This window comes from Festucalex cinctus, chromosome 17 (genome assembly GCF_051991245.1).
Source record: "Festucalex cinctus isolate MCC-2025b chromosome 17, RoL_Fcin_1.0, whole genome shotgun sequence".
Taxonomy (NCBI): Eukaryota; Metazoa; Chordata; class Actinopteri; order Syngnathiformes; family Syngnathidae; genus Festucalex; species Festucalex cinctus.
In genome coordinates, this window is record NC_135427.1 from 4,810,086 (window position 1) to 4,832,153 (window position 22,068).

The following is a 22,068-nucleotide window of genomic DNA, read 5'->3' on the forward strand; positions in this document are numbered from 1 at the left end:
GGAGGTTGACTTCCAATTTAAGGCACTGAATTTCTGTGCAAGTACTCAAATGAGCAGGTAGTTAGTTTTCCGGCTATTCCATCATTTGGTCAAGTCTTTTGTTTGTTTGTCAATTATTTAAGTTTATTTGTTTGTCCCTCATTCAACTGACTGCACTTCCTTTCTCACATGAAATCAACTGGAAAGCTGTTGGCTTCAAAACACACAGCATGTTTAACTGCGTGAATGAGCGTTTACCGTTTTAATTAAAAGAAAGAAAAAAAAGTGGGTTGTTTGTCATCTTGATGGCAGCCCTTCAGGGAAGACGTTAGCCACTTAGCTCGACGCATTAAAAAAAAAAAAGAAAAAAAGCACTGTTGCACTAGCCGCAGTAAATCATACGCAAGGCCATGTGGTCAACATATTCCTATACGGTTCGGGAACTTTTATGGCTGGTGTTTAAAGAAAGGGAGGCAGGGGGCCAGGGCAGGGGGGCTCCAGAGGCAACCTAATATAGTCGGCCCCCAGTCCATTAGAGAGACGTTATTTCTATTAGGCGTGTCAGCGTGGACGCCCTTGGTTATATTTGGGGAAAACGTTAAATCAACAACGCTGCTGATGTATCAAACAATGTTACTTTTTCCCCCCCTCACAGTGCCATCTGCTGGACCTTGTGGAAAATTCTACACTGATGGTGCAAGCTATAGCTCTGACGCTAACAGGACATTTGGTAGAGGAAATTTGCTGCCGTTTTCCCGCTCTTGGCAGCTGGCAATACGTCAAAGGCCTCGAGTGACCCCAAGCTGCCACTTCGCGCTTTCGCTGATCCAGAACAGAACACGTGGCGACACCCACCCGTGCCCTGACCCCGCCTCCCGCAGGGCTAATGTGTCAACTCCCTCGGCAACGAGCTGCCACAACATTAGTGCAACGCCGAAAGGAAGTCCATCGTATTGGTCTCCTTCTGCGAGGTGTTTTTCTTCTTCCTTCGTTTTCTTAACGACGCGTCGTAAGTCACCCCAAGTCGAGATGGCGCAACCCCGCATCTGGACGCCACCTGGAGTGCTGGAAAAGTGGAACTGACAAGTGCTACAACATCTGGAAACTTCCTTCTCTTGAGCTACGATTTTACAAGTGTTACTTTTGCATTCCAACACTTGCGGTTCAAGAAACAACACTAACAATAAACTCGACTGCTTTTGTAACACAAGTTCATCATCATGGCGTTTGGGAAATCCATTTCTAGGGGGCGCTATTGAGTCATTTTTGTGAAAATAGCACAATCCACGATAAAATATTGCTCATTTTGCCAGGCCAGATGTGTGTGCCAAGTTTCATGTTTTTCTGTGCCAGTTTAGGCCCTCAAAACTGGTGTTGTTTTCTTGGCGAACAGTGCTAAGCCACGCCCACGTAGATTCTCGAAAACTCACAAACTTTGTGTTGTGACATCATGAAGGACGTGCTAATCAGTCATCCACCGCGCCGCCCATTACCATTTATTTATTTCTCCCAATTATTCAATACGAAATGACACACGCAAGGAGTGCCAAAAAACAAACCAGACTTGAGACAGGCTGAATTTGCACATCTTCCATTCTAATAAATAAAGAATGCTGTGTACAAAAAGAGGCATCACGGCTACTCGCTATGGGTCCAGCATGACAAAGTGGCAGGGAGTCTCTAACAAATTCTGATAGTCAATAATAGATTAGCGTCGTTAGCTTGGGGCGTAATCAACATGGACGCAGCCGGACGTCGTATCTGTACCTCATTTGCAAGTAAGCGAGGCTTCATTGTTCCAACTTCTTCTAATTTAAAAAAAATCATTAGAACCCTGAAGCCAGACAAAAGATGCCATTGGACGGTCAATACAGGCCTAATTGGTCAACGTCGGACAGGCGAAGGGAGATAGTGGTGGCACACCAAACGAGGAACGCCAACATTGTGTTTATTTTTATTTCTCATGTCTGCAATGACGACTCTGCTCGACCATCGAGTGCCTAGCTAACCAGGGATAGGAAACGGCACCTTGCAGTATCATCCGACAATCGGCAGACGTCAATAAACTTCCTGGTAACTAGCTTTTAATGATGTCTCCTTTCATTAACACAACCACAAGCACATGGACTACCCACTGTTTGACCTTTGAACCTCTAGTGACTGTTAGCCTGCCACGAGTATGTACATCTGCCAGGCGGCGGCGTAGCAAGGGACATTGTTGGGGGTGGAATATTGGAAATGGAGGTAATAAGATGAGCTTTTCATAATGTTGCTCTATCCAAAACCACCTTGTCTCAATTTTCCTGGATGGTGGTGAAAGGACGTTGACTTTGCTAACTGGATATTTTGCAGGAATCAACAACACATGCATGAAAGAATTGTGACAATTCATACAAAAATGTAAAAACTGGTTGACAAATTTGAGATAGGGCGACTGGCCGGCCACAAGATGCCCAAGAAGTCATTTTGGAGGACCTCAAGGGTGCACTGCGGTCCCAGATGATGCTGCTGTCTCTTTATATGCTAATGAAGCCGCCAGGATGTGCTGACATGTAACAGCTTGGCCCAAGTCGGCGGGGGAGTGCTTTAGGTTGCCGTGGCGCCGCCCAGCGGGAGCTCCCGCGCACCCCCCGGGGGCTGATTTGTGGGGGGTGGCAGGTGGAGCAGCGCAGCAGCAGTTGCTGTCCTGTTTCGTCATCATCTGGCAGAAGATACCAGCTGGGCTTCACTTCCACTAGTCATGACCCACATGACATGACACAATGGGAAGGTCTCCATACATTGTTCGGGCAACAAACCGCTCACTTCAAAGAAAAACGCAACTGTGGGGCCACAATCTCGACACGTTTGTCTGATGTGTGTATGAAAATTGGAATGAGACATTCACACTTGCTTTCCTATTCAGTAAAAAATAGAATAAAAAGCACTGCAACTGGACAATCTAGTTCATACGATAAATGGTCAACGTTCATAAAGAAATTCGGACCAATATGTATAAGCAGTTTTCAATATTAACGATCCACATTTTCCAACTAAAGTTTTGTGAGAAATCATACCAAATCTTTTGACATGGGTATTTTGCGAGAAAATACAGATTTTTTTTTTAATGTTAATAAACGGACAATTTGAAATGATGCGTGTAAAACTATGTAAAAACATAAGCAACATTTGATGTCTCATAACTAGGGGTGTTAAAAAAAAAAAATCGATTCGGCGATATATCGCGATACTACATCGCGCGATTCTCGAATCGATTCAATAATCGGCAGAATCGATTTTTTATTTATTTATTTTTTTTAGGATTCACACCTTGAGCATGGAAGAATGTCATATGAACGGAACATTAAGCCTTAATATTTTATTTTAATGCTGTTCAAACATGAAACAGATTACAACCTCTATAAGACTGAAATTTCAGATAAATAAATAATACATTTTCATATAAATCTTACACTCTACAAGCTTACTGATTAGTATTTTCTAAATTTGAATGGAAAAAAATCGCAACAATCGACTTATAAATTCGTATCGGGATTAATCGGTATCGAATCGAATTGTGACCTGTGAATCGTGATACGAATCGAATCGTCAGGTACTAGGCAATTCACACCCCTACTCATAACTATTTTCCAGAAAAAGGCAGCTTTTAAACAAAGATGCAAGAAATTGTACTAAATATATTTCACAGGCACCCAGTGAAGAGAGGCCAGGATAGGGGTTATGTGCTCCCTCTTACGGGCACCAGTAAGGAGACGAGCAGCAGCATTTTGCACAAGCTGGAGACGCTTGGGAGGACTGGCTGATTCCAAGGTAAAGTGCATTACAGTAATCCAGTCGAGATGTAACAAAAGCATGGATTACCATTTCTAAGTGCTGCTGAGATAGGAGATTTTTCACCTTAGCCAGCTGCCTAAGATGAAAAAAAGCTGGATTTGACAACAGCGGAAATTTTCCGGTCCAGTTTAAAGTCACTGTCCATCGATATAGTGTGCCAGAATTACTTTCAAACAAAGATGCACAACTTCAGAAAAATAAAAAGGCCACTATTCAATGTTTCTAATTGAAAGTTTGACCGGAACTTTCACAGTCAAATAAAAAAAAATGTACGAACAATAATACAAAAATCAAAGCAATTTTCAAAGTCCCAAACTGAACTATTACTTGCTCCAACGCCCATTTTTTACACCGATAACCATAAAAAAAATCTTTCAAGACATAAGCGTGATTTTTTTGCCCCTAACTTCCATCCATCCATTTTCGTTTTCTGTATGAAATAATTTATGACTCGATGTTTATAGACGGACTACTTTTAACAGCCAAGCTCTTGGATTCACTTAACATTTAAAGACAAAAACAGATGTGTCCTTTCAAGCTTGGAGCTGCCTGCCCGCTGCATTTAAGCGCAAGTCAAATGCAAATTGGACTTTATTTCTCCCGTCAGGCTCTTTAAATCACTCGGGACATTTGGATGCTAATGCTAGTAAGAAGGGGGGGGGGGGGTCTACAAGGGCCACAAGTGCCTTAATCCCCGGCAATCGCCTCAACTTTCCTGCAAGAACAGTTTTCCTTTCAAAGTGCCATCATGCTGTCATTAATGAGGTGCTGTAAAAAAAAAAAAAAAAAAAGACATTGTCTTTGCCACGGAAGGGGGGCAGCAGACTCCCATTGACAGGAAACTTTCACTGTAAAGTCGAACGATTGAGCCACAATTAGAGCGCGTAACGCCGGCAGAATGAGAAGCGCGGAGCTGTTGGCGTATTAAAAGCCACCTGCTGGTCACACTGGAAGCAGAGGAACAATCGCATTGTCCCAGAAAGTGGCTCGAGCGCCAATGAAAAGTGGACGATCGGGCCACCGTCGTCTCAATGCAACATGAGAATCTGTTCGTATAGCTTAGAGTCTATTCTTTGATTCGTGTTATTTTATTAGGAATTGCTTAAATGCAGACTGTTTATTGATACGTTGTTCCACTGATTTTGTTGTAGCGGCCCCTTGGATTTTCAAACGAAGACGCAGAGCGTTTCGAACGGGTGTCGATGACCTTTAGTGCTTTATTGTTATGCGCCGTGAAAACTAGAGAATAAACAGAAAAAGTACAATATTTGCATTGTAGTTTCACAAACAAGTCATACATGAATCATGTTTACATAAGCATTTACCTTATACAAGTACGAATGAAGAAATACGACCAAAAAAAAAAAAAAAAAACGTTTCTGAAATATTCTGCCAAACCCATACAAAGAAAATATTTCTTCCATTCTGATAACATGGAGTTTTACTAAAAACCACTAAGCCAAAAACAATTTTTTTTTTATTTAATTGTGTTGATGGATAAAACTTACAATGTTGTAAATCAATCACTTTACCTGAAACAAGAAATAGCTAAATAGTGTTAGCGCTGTGAACTCGGGGGAAAAAAGAAAAAAAAGAAAAAAAAATGCAGCCAAACTCAGCACAGCCATAAAATGGCGGGGACAATTTGCACTTATTAGAAATGAAATGGCAGGATTGTAGACGCCGTGTCAGCAGGAAAGGGGGGCTGTGGGGACTCGAGTCGTAAAAACGCATCAAGGCCACACAAAGCTGCGTTTTTTGGGGGGACTTTGCTTGATTCTGTCCTACCTTCAGGCTAAAGCTGTGATAAATATGTGACGCATTTAGAGACCAATTACAACTAGCTAAATGAACTCGTTTAATGTGGAGCGTCTTTTTGGGGATTTCTCATTAAAGTTAAGACAGTATCATTTTGCTATATGGAGTGTCGTTAACTAATTATTGACCAGGGCACTCTTGTAAAAGACATTTCTAATCTCAAGAGGTTTTTTTTCTGGCTAAATAAAGTTAATTATTAGTTAGTTATCATCATTATTAATTTTTATTACATTTTTTTTTTTTTGGTCAATATTGTAGTGGACATGGCTGAAGCTTGAGCAAAACTATATCAAGTCTTTTTTTATATGTGATTTATTTAGCATGATCATGCAAAACTAAGCTTAGTTGGTGAGTTAGCAAGTTGCCATCATACTAGAACCTTCCATCACGCTGCTATTCGCTGTCACCTTCAACTGCTAACGTGGTGAGCCGAACATGCGCAAAATTTCGATAATTCTCTTGAGGCATCGCTAAATGTCGTCAGTATTTGGCATGATGATGCAAGAACTACACTTAGTTTGTTGGTACATTATTTAGTATGACTATTGGGGAAAAAAAGCTGTTAGCATGATTTAATAGGTTAGCTAGATGATTAGCATGATTAGGTGACTAAATTGCCTCCCATCTGTGCTAATTTGCAATTCACTTGTCACAAAATTTTCTGTAGACAGTAGCAGAAAATTCACCTATTTGCAACCATCTATCGTGTTTTTTTTGTGCTCCTTTTGTCACGCCCTAAGATGCCAAGCAAATGCTACTTCCAAGGTACCACGCTAATGGAGGATAGCCAGTTAGCTTGACATCGAATAGCAGCGTGAATGGAAGATTCCAACTGAGTTCAGGCAGACAGCCGAGACTGACGGTAAAGCTCTCAAAAATTATGCCTAAAAAAAGTTGTGTTGGAACTACAAGTGATCAGCTGTCAATAATTGTTTGCATTCTCTGTATTTAAATTATATGAGTATGGAGTCCACACTTTAACGTCCATACTATGGACATATCACAGGGTGAACTGAATTATTATTAACGGTGGCCTGACTTGCTTTGTTAGCGCACAGGTTAAAGATTGATGCCCGGATGCACGCTCCCTCCCACCTCCCACTTCAGTCCCGCCCAATCAAAGGCAGCCATTGAACCGACCTGAAGTCCTAGCACAGCTCATTGCACACAAAGAAAAAAAAACAAAACAAAACCCAAAAAACAAGCCGATAGGTTCCCTTTGAGCTGCGAGAGGTAAAACCCTCAACTTTTCAAAGGCCCAACTCATTGTCCTGCTGCCACAATGGCCGCTCGCGACAATGCCAGCTCATTCACGCCGTCATTAACCCTTCTGCGGAGAGCAGAGAATGGGGGAGTTGCGCCGTAACACCTCACCCCGCCCCAGAAGAAGGGCTCGCCTCTGGCGGTACAGCCCCCCCCCCCCCCCCTTTGTCCCTTTGTGCGGCGAGTGATGGATCGTGTCGGGCGGAGGGCAAATGAGGACCGGAGAGAGTTGCGCAGACAACTTCAGTTCAGCGAGCGGAGGCATTAAACAGCCGGCGGGACCCGTGTGATCAGCGCTTCGCCTCGGGCGATGAATTGGGGACTGGAGACCAGGTGGTGACGTTCCCAACGGAGGCAGCGCAACTTTAGCTTTAGCGGGAAGGAAGACACCATTGGCTTTGATGGCGGCCATGTTTAATGGTCACTATAGGCCTACTATTCTGTATGTGCAATGATATGGCATACTCATGTAGAGGGGGATTAGCTTGTTTGCGTTAGTGTTTTTAACTCATTTGCTCCCAAAAACGTATAAATATGTTCTATTTTAAACATATTGTGTCCCAAAGACGTATTTATGCCTCTTTTGTTTGTTTGTTTTTTTAATGCTGGAGCTGCAGAGAAAAGGTGAAACAAGGTAGTAATTACAAAAACGGCCAGCAGGTGGCAGCAGAGTATAAAAGATAAACAAGAGCCATTATGAAAACGAGCTGTTTCCCCCAGAATTCTAAGCAGATTTGTGAACAATGATTAAACTTAGGTAGATTCTAATGCTCATTGCTGCAAAACAAACAGATAGAAATGTACTTTTTTTTTTCTGATGAAAGAAGAGACTGAGACTCTAATCCAGGCCCAAACTTTTTTTCATTTGAGGGCCACATAAAGAAAATCAGAAGGACACAAAGGCCTCATATGTTATGAAGAGAAATTGTGTTTAGTCCTAAAAAAAATTGTACAAATAATTTGTGCTTTTACATATCTAGAAAAATGCTACAGTTTTTATTTATAATAGTGACACCTATATTTGTTCGACACCCTCCCTTCTTATGTTTTTTTTTTTTTTTTTTTAACTATGTCAAATGCCATTTTTAGTACATGCCGCGGGCCACTACAAAAATGAATGGCGGGCCGCAAATGGCCCCCGGGCTGTAGTTTGGACACCACTGCTCTAATCTTTCTTTTGGTAGGTTCCATGTTTTTATAGCAATAAAACTCAATATTCTGTGCGCTTTGCAAAATCAGTCAAAATCAAGTAAAACAGCCAGCAGCGAAGGGGGTTGCTTCAGTGAAAATAACTGCAAGTGAAGGAGTTAAGTGTGCATAAAAGCAGGATAAATGTTGTCGTTCCTCTCCACTAGACCTCATTAGCACGTCGCTTCATGTTCATTGTGCAACACGATGACTTTTTGCCTTCAATTATAAATGTATAAACAGTCGGATCAAATTAGTAATTCAATCACAATTCACCAATTGTACTTCAATCTCCACGTTTTCCCATGAACTCGGTTGGATTAAATCAATCCGCGTCTGAAATCCAACCCAGACAGCGCTTCTTAATTACAGCGCTTTAAATAACCTAATTCGTTAGCGTCTTCTTGTGATTAATAAAGCTTTTCTTTTCAGATGAGGTTGAACATTAGGGGGTGGGGGATGCAGTGATAAAATCAAACACGCTTGAGTAGATATTTGACAACATATGTTTGGAGATAGATGCATTTCATTTCACAGCCACAATTATTAAGCCCATAAGTGAAATATTGCAGTAATTATAAAGTAATGCTTGTAAAAAGTTGTAAATTGGCTGCCTCAAAACATAATGGAAGACTTCGGAAACAACTTGAGACAGAGGCCCGTGATACACAATTTCTTATTGATGGCTGAAATGGGGCCTAGCATGCTTACTTTCATGACGAAACACCCAAATTATCACATTTTGATACCACATTCAGCCCGCACACTGAAAGGAATTTGGGACTCAATTTGGCAAATTCTCTTGTTGGATCTTGACAGATTAAGAGCTCTGGAATTATGCTAAAATGGCCTTCCTGTTTGTCGTTGGTCATGAGGCCTTGCTATGATGGGCATATCCTCTCCATTTTATGTTGATCAGTCTAACCAGTGTTGAAGGCTCTCGTTTGAACTTTTCAGGTCCTTTTTAATGAATTTGGCCTGTACTGTCAAATGATAATTGATGTTAGTTTGAAACCAAAATGGCCAAAATCCTATTCACTTTGGCGCATGGGTCCTTGAGACCTTCTTATGTGTCCTGTTAAAATAGACACGTCCACTGTTTTTTTTTCTTTTTTTTCTGTCCATTGGTAAGATGCACTAATTTTCCCCTAACTTTCTTAAAGCATAAGTCAACCTTAACCATTTCTTGACAATAATATGTTATATGACATCATTACATGACATTCTAATTAGTATTACATTTATGGAATATGAATTATGAAGCAAAATCAGGCCGGTTTTAATCCATTTTGCCATTGGCTGTCGACTGAAGATGACATCACAGTTGTTCAGGGCTGAGGCAATGACCAATCACAGCTCATCTGTTTTCTGAAGCTGCGCTGGGATTGGTTTGTTACCTGAGACCCGATCAACTGTGATGCCATTTTCACTCGACAGCAAGTGGCAAAATGGCCGCCTTCTGATGTTGATAAAAACTGCCGGATTTTGTTACTGAACAATATTAACCAAAATATTGTATTTAGACTAGTGGGACTGCGTAGAACACATTACATATTGTCTATATATATATATATATATATATATATATATATATATATATATTTTTTTTTTTTTTTTTTTTTTTGTGGTTGACTTCCTCTAACATTTTTTTTTTTTTGCAGAAGAAATAATAATGATTTCAAGAAAGCCCTAATTTATTCTTAACTCATTCACTGCCATTGACGGCCATACACGTCAAAGATCCATTTTACACCTGGGCTTGCTTACGGTTGTGGATTAGCCTATCCAAGTTGACTGTGAACAACTAAACTGGTCAACTGCAAAACTACAGGGTTCAGATTGAGCCAAGCTGCACAAATCAGCTTTGTGAACCACTACGCTAAAAACAGCCAACGCATCATGCATCCATCCAACCATCTTCTATCGCTCATCTCCCAGCTGACAAGGCAACTGTATCTGTGACACTTTCCGGATCGAAGTTGTACAAAACTGAACCACTACACTAGTAACTCATTCACTGCCATTGACGGCCATACACGTCAAAGATCCATTTTACACCTGGGCTGGCAGTGAATGAGTTAATCTTACAGCGGGCGCGCCTTGATTTTATTCACTCAAAGAAGCACACTGTAAAAATTGCGCCAATCGTTTTGTTCTACTGTATATTGCATAAACACGGTGACAGTGCAAATGGAAGAAAGAATTATTTGCAGCGCCAGCATTCCTTCGCTCTCGTGACTCGCATCCCGGTGTGTGTTCCCTCCTTTAATCAGCACAGACAGGCGCTGACTAATAACCACTGGCGCTCAATGATAAGGTAAGCGTGTGTGTGTGTACGTGTGAGTAAAGTGTTCATTTGGCGGGAGTGGCAGACAGAAGCTAAGCTTCTTCAAGCTTAATGAGGAGCCACACGACTTCACTCGATTCTCCTCCCGACGATGGCGGCTGTCTTTTTTTTTTTTTTTTTTTTTTCCCCTCAAAAAGCTTTTCCACTCTGCTTTCATCCGTTGGAATTAAAACCCTCCCCGGGTGTGTGCGTTTGTGTCGTTAAACTCGTCACAACACGTGGCTGGAAAAGTTGCTCCGAGGGAGGAAAAAACAAAAAAATATATATACAAACTATTCTGATACACCGGGAAGTCAATAAAGATGAACTGGTATCGTTTTTCATCGAGAATCCTGGGGGAAAAAAAAAGAAAAAAAAAAGACAAATTATCATTGGTTTGTCAGTCCTGGAATTCCTCCCAAAATTATTGCTTTATTCAGAAATAGCCTACATTAAGAATTTTCCATTTGTTGATCTGTGAAATTAGTGCCACAATTTAAATTTCTTTGAGTTTCCTGCTATAATAGATGTACAAGATTTGGAGTTTTGGTGGGATCAATGGACAAAACAAACATTTGAAAATGTAGGTGGAACCCCTGCTAGCCGCTAACATGCTAACATCACAACCAAATGTTGATTTACTTCCCGAGAGCCAAACAATGTGAATTGCTCTAAGACGTCACGCACAATTTGTGAAAATAATGAGTCAGTTTTGTCTCCATTGAAAATAATATGCATTTCCAAACGTCAAAGTGCTTCACAATTCTCCATGACATGCAAGAAAAAGATCTTTGAGTGTCAATAAAACAATTTCAAAATGAAAAGTGTGCCGTCCGCCCGGCCGTTATCTTTTTTTGCGTTTGAAGGGATTTGACTGGCCCGGATTGCTAATCCCAATTTTGAACATGAATCAGCGTTCCGGGCTAATTCCCTGCCTCTTTCTCATGATAATGGGCCAAGTCGGAGACGCGGCCGTCGCCATGAAAAATGCCAGCCCGGCTTATCTCGCCGCCACAGCTTGCCGGACGCCGTCAAGAGAAGACAAGCATATCCCCGTTTTGAAATGAGGCGCCTTCGCTATTGCTATCCGTGTGATGTAGCATGCGCGCAACCGGGTGTTTTGTATGTTGTCGTCTGTTTGCGGAAAAGCACTGACTCATCAGGATAATTCTTTTTGATATACGATATGAAATAGTATTTCATATATTAGTGTCCGAAATGTAGTTGCCCATGACAAAATGAACCGTACATGGCCTCTTCCTCCTGATTCACATCTCGTTCATTTGAATGCCTCAAAAAGGAAATCTCGACACGGTGTCAGCCATGCGGCCAAAGGCCGTTATCAACCGGGCTGAGTTGGAGATAAGCCACGCCGTGTCCAATGCCTCGACATCCCCGGCATGAACCGCACCTCCTCAAATTAAATCCACAAAAAAAAAAAAAAAAAAAAAAAGTTCCCCGAGGAGCCTCTCTGCAAGGTCTTGTGCCGTCACGGGCGGGATAACGAGCTGCGACGGCGATTACGACGGCCTCGGCCGAGGTGTTAGTGGAGTAAGGCTAGCGAGTAAGGCTAGCGTGCCGGTGGCGTTCCGGAACCATGAGCTCAGTCCGTTTAAACGCGGACACGGTTTGTGACGGTGACCTTCCGACTCGGACGGGATGTAGTGTGTGTGAAATTTTCGGGTGTGACATCATGCATACGGCAGCGACTGTATATGGAAATAAATGTGGTTGCTACTTGAAAGGGTCCAAATTGGAATCTTTGCGTTTAAGTTTTCCGTTGCTGAATGAGGAGGTTGAAATGGATGAATTTTTGCACACTGGCAATAAAAGCTTGATTTGTCTAGGCTAGGCTAGGCTCGCTGTCACTCTGGAAGAAGCAAGCTAGCTACATCTGCTAGCCAAAGGCTGAGCTGTTCTGTATTAGTTGATAAAGCTGACGAAATGTTCTGTATACAAAACATATATACAACACATACAGTATATAGCATGTAAACAGATGCAACCTTACCGGACAAATCTTTTGATTTTCTTTTCGCTTTAGCATGTCATCCAATAGCAGAATGTCTTCATTTTTTAGTTGTTTTGTCCACCAAACCATCAACCTGTTGAGACAAGAATACAGTATGTATGGAAATGTGGTTTGATTTGATTTATTAGAAAGGGGACAGCGTAATTTTATAAAACATAGAAACTCATGAGGGGAAAAAGCCAGAATTAGCCAAAAGGCTATTTTCCATCTGTGGTGGTTCACGAAAGACTCTAAACCAAAAGGTTCAAACTTGCGACTTGAGGGCCGTTTTCAGGATGACATTTTGAGGCTCCCTACTTAACGCCAATGTTCGTGTGGCCCCCAATGTTATTTGCATTGTCGTTTCCCTTGGTGTTATTTAATCACTTATCTCAGGTTCATGACAGCTAGTTATGTCTTTTTCAAAACAATACTGAAGAACCATTCATGTTCTGAACTGTTATGAATAGAGATTGAAATTTAGTTGTAGTGCTTTTTTTTTTTTTTTTTTTACATTCTTTACAAGTCCTAGCAAATGTTATTTTACCAGTAGTCATTTTTATTAAAAAAATAAAAAATAAAAAAAATAAATAAAATAAAAGTCGGAGGGGGGGGTAATTTTACTATGACAACTTTTTTGTATTCATAAAATTATTCATAAGGTTTATAGGATCACCCACTTTGCTAAATATATATTTATAATTCTGGAAAATAAATAAAGACAGAAGACACTCCTAAGAATTGCAATGGAATACTATATGTGGTCCTCATAATTCAATAAATATATATACTGTACTGTTTTCAAGACTATTTTACTTCATGCTAACGTGCAACAATCACAATCACCACTAGGGGTTGCATACTCCACACGATTCCACCTTCTGCTGTCTCAATGAGCACTCACAGCCCACACACATGCTCACTTTATACACAGTGTACACACACCAGAGTTTGAAGTTTTCTGCAAATGTTTACAAATTTGACAGGGGAAAAAAAAAAAAATAAATCACATTATTAATACGCCTCATGGGAGCTGAAACAGATGTCAATCAAAATGAATGAAAATGATTCACAGAACCAAAAGGCAGGACACCTGGTGTCGTATGAATGTATGCTAACTATATTTTGAAACCCTAAGCCTGCTTTGACACCCTAATTTAAAAGTCTAATTGTTGTTCGAAAGCCCCCACTCCCATCTTGAAACTCTAACCCAGGATTTCAACTCCTTATTTGATACCTTAACCCTAACTTGAAATTATATTTTGAAATCCCAACCCTGATTTGAAACCTCAGACACTGCAACGCAAATTTGAGTCTCGAGATCCTAATTTGAAAATATTTAACTTGAGCCTAACTGAAGCCCCAATTTGAACAGTCCTAATTTGACAAAACTCCATTTTGACACCCTAACCTCTGCCAGAAATATGGCGATATCCCTCCCGTGTGAATTGTGAATACACAATTTGACTTGAAAGCACATTTTGAAAACCCAACGTCTTTAAACCCTAATACTGATTTTAAACTTTAATGTTAAACTTAATTTTGTCTTTAAAACCTAACTTGAATGCTTAACCCCGAGTTTGAAACCATCACTTGAATTTCCAAATCATGAAACTCTCACCCTGTATTGAACCTCTAATCTGAAAACCCAACACTGTCTCATTACGTTAGATTTGTTCTTATTGAGGTAATCAAAGGCTAAAATGGTTTCACATTTGACTTTTTTCCAGTAAAGGATTCTCACAAATGGGGGGAAAAAAAAAAAAAAACTATGTCGGCGTTATTACATGCGCGCGAGTCGCCATCAAAGCGGATTAGCGGAATGGGATTGCAATGCCGTCTTTGATCAGGCAGATTACTGTAAATCTTTCTGAATGAGAAGTTAGCCAGCGACAGGGCAGAATCAAGGGAGGGGGGGGGGCTTGACATCCGCACGGGTTCCCCAGCTTAGCCGAATTCTTCCTGGCTCGCCTTTCGCTTCCGGGAGATTGGTCGCTTGGAGTTCATCAGGAAAGACATAACAGATGACACTAGATAACGTTCACGAAGGTTGCTTTTGTTTATTCCAAGAGGGATTTAAATGAACGAGAGACGCTAAATGGTGGAATGAGACTTTGACGTCTCGCCAATTCTTGTAACTTCAAAAGACGAAATGACAACAAAAACTAGACGGTGATCTCATGATTATCATGACAAATTGGTTATCATGTCGCATGCTTTTGATCCCGTAAATCTCCGATTCTTCCAATTACAGAGGGAGCCTCATTTGAAACCCCTCACATGAAACGCTAACCTAGACTTGGACGACCAATTTGAAACCCTAACCTTGGTTTGGAAGCATAATTTGGAAGCCTAGCCTAGTTTAAAACCCCAAACTGTGGCTTGACACTGGCTTGGAAGTTCTCACTTTCTTGAAACGCTTATCTGAATACCAAACTGGTTCTTGGTATCCTAATTTGAAACCCTAATCCTGATATGAAACCCTAAAAAAGTTGCAAATCTTGGAGATCCAATAGTGAGAAGTTGTTTGAACTGAAGTACCAACTCTGTACCAGAGAAGGATGGTCTGAATTTGTCTGCTTGTAATAAAAACACACAAGAATGTTGGTCCTGTGAGAGTGAGAAATAAAAAAAGAAAGGAGGACAGAGCCATACAGGAGCTGGCAACCTCTTAATCCGCCTGTGGAATAACAGCCAGGTCCTCATAAGGACTCCTTTCACATGAATCTGTGGGGTTTTGCTACTTTCGGGTGCCTGGGGTGCAGGGACAAACCGCCCCCTCTTTACCCCCAGCGCGCCTTCCGTAGTCATCCTCCTGCAAGCCTTTGTGGGCCTTTTCCACTCGGATTTCATGTTTGCCCATCTCACAGCTTCGGAGACGAGGCGGGCAGGAACGCTCCACAAAAGACTTGGGGAGATGTCGACCCCCCCCAACCATCCCTCCCCTTCTTCTACGCAGACATATAGACTTGTATAGGTAAAGGCATGCACGCCAATTGTTTCCACCAGAAGAAGTAAAAGCCGCTTTGCCACAAAGAAGCTTCTGTTTCATTTTGGGTTTTGGCATTTTGGCGGGGGTGGGTCCGACATTTCACAAGGTGACCTCCCCATACATATGTCCCGGGATGATAAACCTCGCAGACGAGCAGAAAAACAGACATGGGGTGAGGGGGGGTCCCCTCAGCTGTTTCTCCCAGGCAGAGGGTCTTGGGGTGTTCCCCTGGGGAGCCCCCCCAGAGTTGCAAGTGTTAGTGTTGCCGCCGGGGGGTTTTATGGACTCCCCGCTGAGAGCATCTCCTCACAAGAGACAATGCCAGGCATTTATGCTCCGACTGACCGTGCCGACCCCCTCAACTCGTTCCCCCTTAAATCTCGCCGGGCCTGGACTGGCGGCTCCTTTTCAGGGAGGCTTTTCACGAGGCCCCCCCCCTTTGGCGAGGCGCCTGGGTGACGCGTCACCCAAGAGAAAGGAGGTTGCAGATCTGAGCATATTTAGGACCCTCGGCGAAATATATTTGCGTTTGGTTTTGAGAAAGAGTTTCTCGGTCTGAATCCTGGATCTTTGACCATCTTCATTCCATCTTTGTTCCACCAAAGTAGACCGGTTGAGGTGTTAAGGTGCAGTTTGGCAATGATGGCCACTGATCTACAAACATGTCTTTGTGCATGCGAAGGAGATGGGACCCCCGCCCCACCTCCAATAAAGAAGAACCTTCCTTTCATTCTTTTTTTTTTTTTGTCTTCTTCTCTCTGCATTCCAACGTATCCCTTCAGACCCCATTTTAAGAGGCCGTGTTAAATGTGTAAAAAAAACCGGTTGTCGAGCCAGTGATTGACGTCTCGGCAGTTCGTCTGTAAGCGGCCATTTCCCGCGGCTGATTTATCGCCGTTTGCTTTTCTTAGCGTGACATCCCGTGAAATCGTTCCGCTTACACTTGCCGACATTTCACATGATGCAAACGTGTCAAAAAAAAAATGTCCATATGTTTTTTTGTATGAGTGGATTAGCGCCGTTGTCATGTTGGCTTTTGTTAGTTGGCAGGATTATGTAAAAAAATAATAAAATGAATTATTGGACTGGACATTTGGTTCCGATCCAAGACCCATTCGGGCATACGTAGCTCATCATTTTATGGCATTCCGCAGTAATTTCATAAATCTCAACGACGGCACTCTGGCATAGGCAAGAGGTCAGTATCTGTGAAGGTGTTGGATTTGGTATGCTTGATCTTGTCGAAGCTTCTTCAAGAGGACACCACTTTGATCATCAGCCCCATAAATAGAATACAGTAAATACCCCAAATGCCCTCGAGTCAAGTAGCCAAAACAAGAAGCTGGTCGTCAAAACAGTTTCAACCAACTGTCTCAATAACACAATCATGCAGAAAATTCACACCTATCTCAGTCAACAACTTCGCTCCAAAAAAATTGACATTGACCAGATCAACAAGTTGGCCAAACAATTGATGGCACAAGATCATCAAACAACCAATCACGCCAAACCGTGTCATCAATTTTGCTCCAAGCATCCAGCAACTTCATTCCACGACAAATGAACTCAACAGAAAACTTCAAAATGTGTCGTACCATCCATTACATACAAGTCAAAAGTTCAGAATCCACAAATTTTAACAACCTTGGTCGGAACAATGGATAGCAACTAGAAAACGGAAAGATTGACTCAAGTTTGACAGATCATACTGGTCCTTTTCTAAATTTATGTGAGAAGAAAAGGAGAAAAAAAAACTAGTGTTGTTCTGGTATCGGCAGAGGTGCCAATACTGCATAAAAACAGTGGTATCGGTATCGGTGACTACTCACAAGTAACATGCCGATACCATTAATTCCAACGCTAATATAGGATTTTGCATGCAGCATCTTGTGTCTTGCTCGTGCACAACATTCACTGATATGTGACATGTTCACTGCATGCCGATCTAAGATATCCTATTGGCCCTTGAATGCTCTGAACCAATGGCAGGACAGCTTTTTCATGTAGAGGGGAAAAAAAAAAAACCTTAGGTATCGGTATGGTATCTGTATCGGCCGATACTGTAAAGCTGGGTATCGGAATCGGTATCGGGGGCCAAAAAACGGTATCGGAACAACACTAAAAAAAACAAAACTTGAACCAATCATAGTCCACTTGCATGATTCTTTTGAGAAATGACACAGCTGCTCTTTGAAGCTCTTCAAACGTGGACCTCAGGAGGCCTGTTAGAACGTCCTTCTTCACATGGCTACTTTCGGGTTTCACCTTCCCAAAAAAAAGATTAGTCGGGGGGGGGGCTCTGACCTGAGCGTGTTTATTGTTTGTCGACACGTGTTCCTAGGTCAAGCATGTCTGGAGCGCGGAACATGCCGAGCAGATTGCAGCGGGCAGGTGGCGAGTCAAAGGGTTAAAACGGAGCAGGTTGCATGGTACGCAGTGTGTTTGTGAAATCACAGTTTGTCTGTGTGAAAGAAAGATTCAGTTTAAAAATGTGTCAAAGTGAAAGTCAATTTGATGGGATTCAGTGAAAAGGTTTCATGATGAAAACGAAAACATCTGACAGATTTTTTTCAGAATTCCTTGCATGTTTTAACATACTGGGCCAACAAAGATGATCCCGATTCTGATTTAAGTATCATAAATTGAGCCGTCAAACTGCACATTTTGGCTGGCCCAGATGTCCATATGTGTTTTTTTGTTTGTTTTTTTGCACATGTAAAGATTTACAGGCGAGGCAAAAATATTTGCAGCATGGAATCACATAACACAGGTCAATAAATAACTTCTTTAGAAATGTATGAATGTTGATGGCATGCAATGTTCCACGTGATTGACTCGGGGATTGCTTTTCACCAGACTTGGTTTTTGATTCTCATCATTTTGTTGTTATTGTTGTTTTCAAGCGGAAATTCAACTTGGTTGTTGCCTTTTTTTTTTTCCTTTCCTTTTTAATAATAATAATAATAATAATAATAATAATAATAATAGTCGCTGGAAATGCTGGAAAAATTACTGCGCTTTTGGAAACTAACAACTCTCTGGCCGCAGCCATGTTGTGTGGAAAAAAAAAAAAGAAAAAAGAAAAAAAAAAGAACTGAAATTGACCTGTTGATGATATGGCCCTACATTTTACACAAGATGGAGTCCTGTCAGATTGACCTTTGATTGTAAATCACTTAAAATCAATCAAGTCATTAAACTTTTGAACAATGCAAAATGGCACATTACTGCCATGTTCTTGCTCTGACATAAGCAAGCAGTATTCCCTCAAATGTTGACATTATCTTCTTGCTAAAGTTTTCACAAAACGGAGTTTTGGTTGATTGGAATTCCCTTCAAATAAATAAGCTTCATGCTTGTGGCACATGACAAATATCATTGTAACATACATTTACCATAGTAGGCTGCCACATGAGCACATAACGATTTGATGAAGCCGCATGAGGTGATTTATAGTCCGTAAACAACTGTGTCGTTTTGTGATAGCAACATTTTGTACTCGGGTGACAGCAGTCCGAAGACTTTGTACGCTACGTTCCGGCTTGTATGCAGTTTCTACACTCCCTCGCCAGAATAAAACTCTTGGTCTTTCCCCCCAGTGTTTATGGAATTAATATATCAAATATTGCCACAACACTGTTTGTTGTAGCAGTGATGAATGGCCACTCGTTGTCTTAATGAAAGCATGTTGACATGCGCGAGCGCCACAAGGCAAACAAGCGGCGCGTTGCTGCGCTGTTTGACTTGCAGTTACTCATTAGTCTTTATTTTCCAGGCGGCCTTTTTGTTGGAGCTGTTTGTTGTACTTGGGAGTCTCTTCGGCGGGCAAAAGCAAGACAAACGCACCTCTCGCTGTTGCCATAATGAAGCAGAGCGGGGGGCACAGAATCACCGCTATTAGCTCGAGAGTGTATTTGTCATGCTTTAAGTTATAATAGGCAGTGCGGCGGTTTGATTATGACTAAACGGCAGTTTTCTTCTGATGGCGGTTCATGCGCAAGTTTGTCTCACAACCGCCAGGGTGAGGTTCTGTCTGGTGGTGAGAGACAGACACGCATTACGCATTAGACACACACACATACATAAACACAAGTATAACCATCAACATGCACGCTGCGGTAAGGCCCCTCAAAATAGGGACTGCTTGTGGGTGTCTACGCGGTTCTAGTTCTGGAACTAATAAGGACCAGTGAGGTGAGAGAGACCAATGAAAAGCAGCCAGAAACACAACATAAACGTACATCTTTAATAACCAATTACAAACTACTTATGATAAATTTCCAACATTAGGTGTCGGCTCCTTGTTACTGCCGAAATGAATTCTCACCACACAAGCAAGTTATGAAGTCTGAGTCAGTAAGTGAATGAGCAACTGAAAATCATACGAGCAAAGTAACATATAAACACAAACCTCACAACTACGACAAATTAAAGACAGTCAATCGACCAAGGGACTGATTGGGGAATTTATTAGTCTAATAACAAATGGACGTACAAACCAACCAACTAATGCAATTTGCAAACAAACACACAAATAAGCAATCTAACCAACCAACCATCAAATGGATGGACAGACTATGTACCAATAAACCTCACAAATCCCACAAGTAGCTATTCAAACCACCCAAAAAAATGGACTAACTATCGAACCAGCAACACTAATGATTCAACCGAGTACTAATTAACCAAACAGACCACCACAACCAATCTCTGGACAGAAAGACAATCACACCAACAAAAGCAACCATGAATCGGCACGCACACTTTCAAATTAACATGCTGAGAAATAAAAACACTGATTAGCAAACATTACTAAAGATGGAAGGAAGAACCAACCAGATAACTAACCAATATTCTGGCAAACCAAAATCCCTCAACGACAGCAAATTCAAAATTAAATTAAATAAAAAAAAAAAAAAAAAGAAGAAAAAAAGTGGTGAATCAACAAACAAACCAACCAATTATCCGAGTGTAGAAAGGACAGACAAACAAATGTATTATATTACTAACTGGATAGCTTACTAGCAAACTAACCAACCAAAGCCTCAACAAAATTTATAGACTAACCAACACACCAATGACTGGAAGGACAAACCAACTACTTAACCAGCTAACCAAGAAACTTAAGTAACCAACTAATGAGATAAACCAACCAAACAAAACAACCGATGATTGAACCTACTAACCAACCAACCTCAACAAAACCTCACAAGCATAAATTATGGATGCGCTCAATGACTGACTCGACATGGGACGGACGGCATCAGAAGCATATTTGACATTTTCAAAAACCAATGAGGATGTCTCGTATGTCTTGGCTCAAGTGCAGGCCAGGAGGAGGGGGGCCATATGGTGTTTATCCAGAGGGGTCTTGGCCCACATTTTAACAAGATGGTCCCGCAGACAATGGCCAGCATTTCGGGCCAACAACTCGCCGTGGCAGTCCCAGCAGACCAACAAGCGCTTCATCTGCTTCATCCTTGTGATGCACAATTTCTTTCGGAAGGGTAAAGTGTGCCAAGTGGTCAGAGAGGCACAAGATGTAAGACCGAGTGGTAGCAAATCACGTCTGAAGAGTGTGCTACGGCGTCGGCAAAACCCCCCCCAAAAAACAGAAACACCCACGTGGTAACCCCTTCGGAATCCTTTTAACATGTTGCGGTTTTGTCCCAATTCCCCCAAACTCAACTTTTTCTCCAGCCGCCGACTCATCTGGCCGCCATCAGCATCAAAGTGCGCAAAAATGACAGAAATCGTGTCGTAAAGCGCGCGACACACTTTGCTAACCTCAAACACCACGTTGCGAGCCATGGTCGGATTTTGCGGTACGGCTTGAGCGCCAGACCGTCCTCTCATTTGAGTTTATTTCTTTAAGGAAAGAAGAGAAATTGTGTACAAGGTATGTTGACTAACAGGGCATCTGATGACTCATCAAGTCTAAAGATAAGTAGATCGAATTCCACCCCATGTTAAATTCCCCATTGTAAATGGTCACAAAATGTCCAATCATCAGGATGCTAGTTAGCTGCTATATATATTTATTTTTCTCTTTCATATAAACCAAGCTCGTCTTTCCAACTGAGCTGATGACAGCATATTAGCTTATTAGATTCTTTTTCGAAGCTCGAGTAGCATTTATAAGATGGAATCTGGCACTTTTTCAGATGGTTAACCAACAAATGTCGACTGCTTCATTCCCTCGTTGGCTAAGCATGTAAACTAAATAATGAGATGGGGGTCAAGGCGGCACCCTGGGAAGCTTCTTCCAAATATGATACTGATAAAACAAAGCCCCACGCCATGAAACATATTTCCACTGCACCGGTTTTTCTCTCTCACACTTTTAAAGTTGAAGAGCAAACGGTTTCGGCTGCCAAGTCCTTCAAACCCCGTGCCCAAAAATCGCGCAGGCGTCTGGGGCCAGAACCAAGTCCCTGGCTCACAGACACCAGGACTCAAGCTTGTAATTCCTCAGGGGAGGAGGAATAAATTGCTCCCTGGTCTCTTTGGCCCGACGTTTGGCTCAGTCATTCCTTTTCTCCTTACTCGTGTCATATTTCCAACTGTTTCACATGCTCATTAGTGCCATTAGGGTGGAACTTGAAGAGGGAACAAGGGTGGAGTCTGCTTGAAATCACAACTCGATGAATTCACGTC

At 41.7% G+C, this 22,068-nt stretch overlaps 1 long non-coding RNA gene across 2 annotated transcripts in view; it reads right to left on the bottom strand.

Moving 5' to 3' along the window:
* LOC144005344 (uncharacterized) overlaps positions 1 to 22,068 on the bottom strand; it is a 73,518-nt gene that overhangs the window by 17,590 nt on the left and 33,860 nt on the right. For both annotated transcript variants that reach the window (XR_013279540.1, XR_013279539.1), the window contains one exon: positions 12,420 to 12,513. This is a non-coding gene — a long non-coding RNA (uncharacterized LOC144005344). The remainder of the gene's footprint in view (positions 1 to 12,419; positions 12,514 to 22,068) is intronic.